Source organism: Malus domestica, chromosome 03, assembly GCF_042453785.1.
Source record: "Malus domestica chromosome 03, GDT2T_hap1".
Classification (NCBI taxonomy): domain Eukaryota; kingdom Viridiplantae; phylum Streptophyta; class Magnoliopsida; order Rosales; family Rosaceae; genus Malus; species Malus domestica.
Window position 1 is genome coordinate 30,577,407 of NC_091663.1, and position 9,299 is coordinate 30,586,705.

A 9,299-nucleotide genomic window follows, 5' to 3' on the forward strand; every position below is an offset into this window, starting at 1 on the left:
CAACAAGAACACCAAGATTTATACTGGTTCGGCAATGCCTACATCCAGTTTGGAGACGACGGAGTATTCCACTATAATCAATGAGAACATACAATAGTGTTTATCACTCAATTTCCCAAAGATCCAAATAACCCCAAGCTCTCACACTTACAATAGGAAGAGAAAACCAAAAATACAAAGCAAGACAATTTGAGAAAATTCTTCTCTATGCCAAATGGCTTCTTGCTATTTTTCTCTCTTCGTTGTTCTTTTCTACTTCTCCATACTTATGAGATGCACCTTGTTCTCCTTTTATAGCCAAAGAAAAGCTTCTCAAAGACATCAATGGCCAAAGGCCTAACATCAAGTCAAAAAGAATTAGGCATAAGTGCATCCAATTTTGGTTTCCCACATGTAGCATGCCATCCAACAATTTTGACCACAAAAGTAGCCCAAAGATTTGGACTTTGACTACATGTTTGAGTCAATAATCAACAGTAATAACTTCTCGGGCGACATTCCCAACCTAAAATATTTAGAGGTTTTGGACCTCTCCAGGAATCATTTGTTTGGAAAAATTTCCTGGTCAATGACGAGCCTTAATTTCTTGAAAGATTTTAATGTCTTGTACAATAATCTTCAAGGAAAAATACCGACGGGCACGCAACTCCAGAGCTTCAACACTTCTGGATTTGAGGGGAACCCTAAACTTTGTGATGCTCTACTTCCAAATGAGTGCAGAGAAATTGATACAGATAATAAGAACAACGTTGACCAAGATGCAGACAATGAACACGATGAGCTTCCTTGGTTCTATATTTTTGCAGCCCTAGGTTTCATTGTCGGATTTTGGGGAGTTTGTGGTTCTTTATTTCTAAGAAGACATTAAGGTACACTTATTTTCGGTTCCTTGATATGGTACAAGATTCTCTCTATGTAAATTGCACTGTGCATGGCCAGGATGAAAGAAGGCTTAGGGACTAGATTCTATTTTTTATTAGATATTTTTTATTTTCAATAAAATTATTTGGATATACAAAATTAACACACTTGGCGAGACATTCTCTAACAGAAGTAAGTCTTACAACTGTATGTGGACCTCACCTGTATTAAAGAGTGTGTCAATAGATGGGTTGATTTTGTGTATCCGAATAGTATGACTCTTTCAGTTTTTATTCTTTCTTTTTTTCATCACCATGTAAGGATTGTTCCAATATATAATAGTACAATAAAACTCTTTAGATACAAAATTAACATACTTGTTGACACACTTTCTATTACATATAAGCTCTACCATTGTACATGGGTCTCACCTATATTGAAGAGTGTTAAAAAGAATCAGTTTTGTGTGTCCAAATAATATCCAATATAGTTGTATATTGTTCAAGTTTTGCCATGGTGTAAGTCGGATATGAAAGCCGATTAGTAAATTTTTTTTTATAGCATCTATGTGAGTAGAAACTTATTATATATTCGCTATCATTGTATCTGATTTCAATCATGTCTTTAAAACTTCCTCTCGGCCTGTGCAAGTACAGTACAAGACTTAGAAAGTTGGATAAATTGAATGTGTGATGGGTTAATCATTTTTTCATGTATTAAATGTATTAAACTAGACTTGGTCACATTGTCAAGAGTTACTTAACTTTGGCCTGTCTTTAAAACAAAATCTTGAACGTGAAAATAACTTACAACAGTTTACGTTTCAATTTCAAGTGTTCTTAATGTGCACCTATCTCTATACATTTCCCTCATGTATTTCCCCTCGATTTCTAGACAACAATAAAAACGAAATATTATCAAACTAATTTTTTATTTTTTACTTTTGTTTTATTTTTGTATCTGATGATATGCTGTTTATTATGTGGATTACTCTTTCTTGATTCATATTTAGGAAAGCGTGTTCTCGAGATGGTACTTCGCAACTTGTATTACCTTCCTTAAGAGAGAATTATGAAGTTCAGATGAATGTAAGCTCACACTATATACATTTTTGCACTGTTAATTACTTGAAGATGAAGAGATGTGTCTTTGGAGGCTTAAATACATAGAGCCACATACACTACTACAATATAGGCTATCACCGGCGAAGCAAAAACCGACAAGAAACCCAATTTCTGTCGGAAATTTGACAAAAATCCGACATAAAACAATGTAATGTCGCATTTCAATAGCGACACTAATGCTTGCGTCACAAAAGGCCTTCAGTGTCGGTTTGTTCGCTTAATCCGCCACTATACAACGTCGTTTAAAAGCGACACTGACCTTAGCGTCAGTTTAAAGCGACGTACATTTGAACATTAATTATAATATATCCACCCTACTGTCGCTTCTAACCGACATTCCCATAAAATTAAATAAATAAAATATTCAAATTTAGCAATTTAATTATAATATATATCCACCATACTGTCGGTTCTAACCGACATTGTGATACAATTAAATAAATAAAATATACTAAACCGACGTTAGATAACAATTAAATAAATAAAATATTCAAACTTAGCAATTTAATTATAATATATATCAACCATACTGTCGGTTCTAACCGACATTGTAATAAAATTAAATAAATAAAATATTCCTAAACCGACGTAAGAAAACCATTACATAAATAAAATATTCAAAATAGTAACGGTCTTAACCGACACTACCATTGTTAATATTAATTAAAAAACGTAAATATGCATCATTTTCAATTAATTGGTACTAAAAAAATTGTATAACCAAATTAATAAATTTCAAGTTTTGGCCAAAACAAACGTTAATAAAAAAAATTAACAAGACATATAGTGCCAAAATATACAAATATTATACATCAAACATTCCACATAATATACAAAAACTCATCCGTGATGAAGAATGATATGACCGCTGCGGTAGTGGCCAGGAACCTTCTCACTCCCAAAGATAACAGACTATTTTCCAAACGGTCTGATGAGTTGGCTGTTAAGGATTCTCTGGCTCTCAGTGTTCAGTGTGCAGGTTCTGTGTCTAATATGACCCAACGCCTATTTGCTCGAACCCGCCAAGTTGAATCATTGGCGGCTGAAGTGATGAGTCTCAAACAGGAGATTAGAGGGCTCAAGCATGAGAATAAACAGTTGCATCGGCTCGCACATGACTATGCTACAAACATGAAGAGGAAGCTTGACCAGATGAAGGAATCTGATGGTCAGGTTTTACTTGATCATCAGATATTTGTGGGTTTGTTCCAAAGGCATTTATTGCATTCGTCTTCTGGGGCTGTTCCGCGTAATGAAGCTCCAAATGATCAACCTCTGATGCCTCATCCTTCTAGGGTTCTGTCCTGTACTGAGTCTCCGAATGATCCCCCTCCGGTGCCTTCTTTTTCTGGGGCTCTACCGACTGCTGAGACTTCTCCTAAACAACCTTTGTGAAGGCTCCCTCTTGTTTGTTTATTTTGACTCATGTATATGTACATATTTGTAACTTATCAGAGCTATCAATAAATAAGTTTTCCTTCATTTCAACATATTGTGTTAAATACACCAAAGCATTCTTCGCTAAGTTCTTTGAATTTTCTTTTGTTGAAGCTTGTATATTGAAGCTTTATGAGTGGAGCATGTAGGTTGAGGTAGTGTTCCCTTAATTTCCCGAGTGAGGAAAACTTCTCGGTTGAAGACTTGGAAAATCCAAGTCACTGAGTGGGATCGGCTATATGAATCTTAGAACGCCATTGTGTTCTGTCCTGTGTCATGTCCTTCGTTAGATCCAAGTACTCTAAGTCTTTTCTTAGGGTATCTTCCAAAGTTTTCCTAGGTCTTCCTCTACCCCTTCGGCCCTGAACCTCTGTCCCATAGTCACATCTTCTAATCGGAGCGTCAGTAGGCCTTCTTTGCACATGTCCAAACCATCGTAACCGATTTTCTCTCATCTTTCCTTCAATTTCAGCTACTCCTACTTTACCCCGGATATCCTCATTCATAATCTTATCCTTTCTCATGTGCCCACACATCCAACGAAGCATCCTCATCTCCGCTACACCTATTTTGTGTACGTGTTGATGCTTCACCGCCCAACATTCTGTGCCATACAGCATCGCAGGCCTTATTGTCGTCCTATAAAATTTTCCCTTGAGCTTCAGTGGCATACGGCGGTCACACAACACGCCGGATGCACTCTTCCACTTCATCCATCCAGCTTGTATTCTATGGTTGAGATTTCCATCTAATTCTCCGTTCTTTTGCAAGATAGATCCTAGGTAACGAAAACGGTCGCTCTTTGGTATTTCTTGATCTCCGATCCTCACCCCTAACTCGTTTTGGCCTCCATTTGCATTGAACTTGCACTCCATATATTCTGTCTTTGATCGGCTTAGGCGAAGACCTTTAGATTCCAACACTTCTCTCCAAAGGTTAAGCTTTGCATTTACCCCTTCCTGAGTTTCATCTATCAACACTATATCGTCTGCGAAAAGCATACACCAAGGAATATCATCTTGAATATGTCCTGTTAACTCATCCATTACCAACGCAAAAAGGTAAGGACTTAAGGATGAGCCTTGATGTAATCCTACAGTTATGGGAAAGCTTTCGGTTTGTCCTTCATGAGTTCTTACGGCAGTCTTTGCTCCTTCATACATATCCTTTATAGCTTGGATATATGCTACTCGTACTCTTTTCTTCTCTAAAATCCTCCAAAGAATATCTCTTGGGACCCTATCATACGCTTTTTCCAAATCTATAAAGACCATGTGTAAATCCTTTTTCCCATCTCTATATCTTTTCATCAATCTTCGTAAGAGATAGATTGCCTCCATGGTTGAGCGCCCTGGCATGAACCCGAATTGGTTGTCCGAAACCCGTGTCTCTTGCCTCAATCTATGCTCAATGACTTTCTCCCAGAGCTTCATTGTATGACTCATTAGCTTAATACTCCTATAGTTCATGCAATTTTATACGTCGTCCTTATTCTTGTAGATAGGCACCAAAGTGCTTGTTCGCCACTCATTTGACATCTTCTTCGTTTTCAAAATCCTATTGAAAAGGTCAGTGAGCCATGTTATACCTGTCTCTCCCAAACTTTCCACACTTCGATTGGTATATCGTCTGGGCCTACTGCTTTTCTATGCTTCATCTTCTTCAAAGCTACAACCACTGCATGCACTGGACTTGGAAAAATTGTCCAAGTACGTGGCAAGGAGCTTATGGCAACAGAAAATGAGCCAAAAGTATCATTTTAGAAGCGATGGCTTCATTTGATAAATGGATTTGGCATACTTTTTTTGGTGTTCCAGGAGCTCAAAATGACCTAAATGTCCTTGCTCAATCCTAATGTTCGACGATCTACTACAAGGAAAATCACCGAAATGCACATATTATGTTAATGGCACTAAATACGACGGACCATACTACCTTACAGACGGCATTTACCCAAGATGGTCTACGTTTGTCAAAACAGTGCCACATCCATAGACTGAAAAAGAAAAACACTTCGTAAAATGTCAAGAGGGGTGTAGGAAGGATGTGGAACGTTGTTTTGGTATCTTGCAAGCTCATTGGGCGATTGTCAAGTCTTCTGCTAGACTGTTTGATGTCGAGGCTCTTCGATCCATCATTACGACGTGTATTATTCTCCACAACATGATTGTGGAAGATGAGTATGATTATGATGTCGTCGATGAATATGAGCCGGATCTGATGAACAACTCAAGAACACGTATCTACTGTGCTTATGACCAGACCGAAGATCCCGTGTAACACGAGCCGTTGGAACGGGATGGACATTACAATGAATTGATCATTCAACGGTACACTGATGTGCAAGAGCCATACTAGCACGTAACCCGCCAAAATGACTTGATTGAGCACCAATGGGGATTGCAAGAAGGTGAAGATAATTAAAATGAGTTTGTGGTTGAAGAATAAAGTATTTTTTTTTTTAGTTTATGTAATTTTATTTGGTGTGTGTGTTTTTTTTTTTAAGTTTATTTGGTAATGTTATGTAATCTTATTTGATGGGTTTAAATAAATTAAATTTTTTTTGAAATTGCATAAAGTTCTAAAAATAAATAAGAAATTACATAAAGTACTAATAATAAATAAGAAATTACATCTATAAACAAAAATAAATAAGAAATTACATAAAGTACTAATAATAAATAAGAAATTACACAAGAAATTAAATAAAGTACTACAAATAAATACGAAATTATACAAAGTCTCTGGAGTTAGGATATGTGGTGCTAGGATCTTCGTTGCTAGGATTTGTGTAGCTATAACCCCCTTGACTTGTTTCCACATCTCTTTCACGCCTCATTCGCACGACATCTCTTTTTTCCGATGTCCAAAAGTATTTTGAATTCGGAAACAGTCCTACTAGAGACTTGTTCATAATGTCACGATCTGCTTGAGCTATCATTTCTTCTCTAAGCATCTCATTTTCTCGATTATGTGCTTCTTTAATCATCTCGTTCTCTTGATTAACTATTTCTCTTTGTCTCTCAGTCGCTGCGTCACGGGCCTCAGTAGCTGCTATTATTGCTCCCATAGCAGCAGCTTTTTCCTCATCTCTAGCCGCTTCCCACGCTATGTTTAGTTCACCTTGGCGAGCAAGTTCCTCCATATATTTAGTGTAGTCATTTTTTGAAGAACTACCTTTTTCTTTGATGCCTTTTTACCTTGAGGCCTGAGGGACTAACGAGTCGATTGGGTCTCCGGCACTTCTTTAGGCGTCCCTTCCTTGTCTTCAAATGTGTCGCCTTCTTGTTCGGCCGTGTCTGGTTCTGGCGAACTATGTAGACCCATGCCATGCATGACAACTTCTGGACCGGTTGACATAATTTTGTATCTGGGGCAATCTTTGACAATTTGCCAACATTCCCATTTGTTGAATGATTTGTTGTGGTTCTTCACATTATAGAAAGTTTGTGCTTGTAGTGTCTATAAATGTGGGATAAGACAGTATTATAAAAAATGTGCGTGTAACACAAATAAATAAATTAAAATATTGATGCGAGTGGAATACATATACAACAACAACAACAACAACAAAGCCTTTTCCCACTAAGTGAGGTCGGCTATATGAATCCTAGAACGCCATTGCGCTCAGTTTTGTGTCATGTCCTCCGTTAGATCAAAGTACTCAAGTCTTTTCTTAGGGTCTCTTCCAAAGTTTTCCTAAGTCTTCCTCTACCCCTTCGGCCCTGAACTTCTGTCCCGTAGTCACATTTTCGAACCGAAGCGTCAGTAGGCCTTCTTTGCACATGTCCAAACCACCGGAACTGATTTTCTCTCATATTTCCTTCAATTTTGGCTACTCCTACTTTACCTCGGATATCCTTATTCCCAATCTTATCCTTTATCGTGTGCCCATACATCCCACGAAGCATCCTCATCTCCGCTACACCCATTTTGTGTATGTGTTGATGCTTCACCGCCCAACATTCTGTGTCATACAACATCGCTGGCCTTATTGCCGTCCTATAAAATTTTCCCTTGAGCTTCAGTGGCCTACGACGGTCACACAACACGTCGGATGCACTCTTACACTTCATCCATCCAGCTTGTATTCTATGGTTGAGATCTCCATCTAATTCTCCGTTCTCTTGCAAGATAGATCCTAGGTAGCGAAAACGGTCACTTTTTGTGATCTTCGCTAGATTGCTCCGGTCATTAGTGTGGATAAGTATATAAATGGATAGAGATAGGAAAGCAAACACAAGATGTACGTGGTTCACCCAGATTGGCTACGTCCACGGAATAGAGGAGTTCTCATTAATTGTGAAGGGTTTACACAAGTACATAGGTTCAAGCTCTCCTTTAGTGAGTACAAGTGAATGATTTAGTACAAATGACAATAGGAAATATTGTGGGAGAATGATCTCGTAACCACGAAACTTCTAAGTACCGGAGTGTGGTATCGTCTTGACTTGCCTTATCTGTCTCATAGGTAGATGTGGCATCTTCTCTGGAAGTACTCTTCCTCCATCCAGGGGTGGTATCTGTAACTGGTGGAGATGCACAAGGTAATGTATCAATTTCACTTGAAGCTTACTTGTAGTTTCAGGCTTGGTCAAGCGCGATACAAACCATGTAGGAGGAGTCCCCTAAGTCGCCGGGCTAGGGGATCTGCTGAAAAAGGTGACAGACAAGGTAAACAATCAGAGCTCCGGCTGATTGTTCACATTCTCCCTATCTTGCAGGCAGCATGAAGGATAAAGAGAAGAAAAATGAGAAGAGATGATATGAGATACTTTTGCTTTTGAAGAAGTAACTTTCCACAGACTTATTCTTGAACCGGGCTGGAGGGTTTTCTGGTTTCCTCCAGAGTATAAGGCCGACTGAAGAATTTGAGGGTCAAAACAAGTCCATCAAATCTAGAGTACGTTCGACCCTGCTGATATGAGATACTTTTTCTTTTGACAGAGTAGTGGATGTATCGGCACGTGTGCTGTTACGCTTGTCTCCACATGCTTCCTTGTATCCTTCTCACTTGCCCTATCTGTTCCTCAGGCAGATGCGGTATCTTCTCTGGAAGCATAAGATGTTGAAGATGAGTACTCGAGAGCAATGCCAGGTAATTAATCAGGTAAGGGGTTCCAGGCAATCAGTTCCTGGCTGGAAGTTTGATTCTAAGTGCTGACTGATTGCTCTCTTTCTCCTTGTCTTGCAGGTAAGAACAAGGCCAAAGGAAAAGACAGGGAAAAAGCATGATATGGGATACTCTTGCTTTTAACCCTGATGATATGAGATATTCTTGCTCTAGTATAGCTTGTTTACAGAGGTATTATCGGGGGGAAAGAAAGCTGAATATTTCGAAAGGCTTCGTTGGAAGTGCCCTCTCAGATAAGAGAAAGGGTTGAGCATTTTTGTAGGTCTGCCTGTCCGTTAGGGATGGAGGTCGACATATATAGGAGTCTCCCTAACATCAAGTAATAATGCTATTCCTTTACCCTGCTTGGTCATAGCACGGTAGTGGGAGCTGCCAGCTTCACATGTTTTAACTCTGTCAGAGCACTTTGAAAAAGTGATATGTGGTATCTGGAAAGCTGATGTTGCGTGTGAAGATTACAGACAAGCTTTATCCAAGGAGATCCAGCTCTTGAAGTTGGGAAAGTGGTGCCTCTTCGGTTTTCGAACAAGCAATCCTGTCGGGGATTTGGCTCTCGAGATTCAGAGAACGATGCCTCTTCGATTTTTGAGAAAGCAATCCTGCTGGGGGTCTGGCTCTCGAGATTCGGAGAGCGATGTCTCTTCAATTTTTGAGAAAGTAATCCTGTTGGGAGTCTGGCTCTGGAGATTTGGAGGGCGGTGCCTCTTCGATTTTGGAGCAAGCAATCTTGTTGGGAGTGTTTT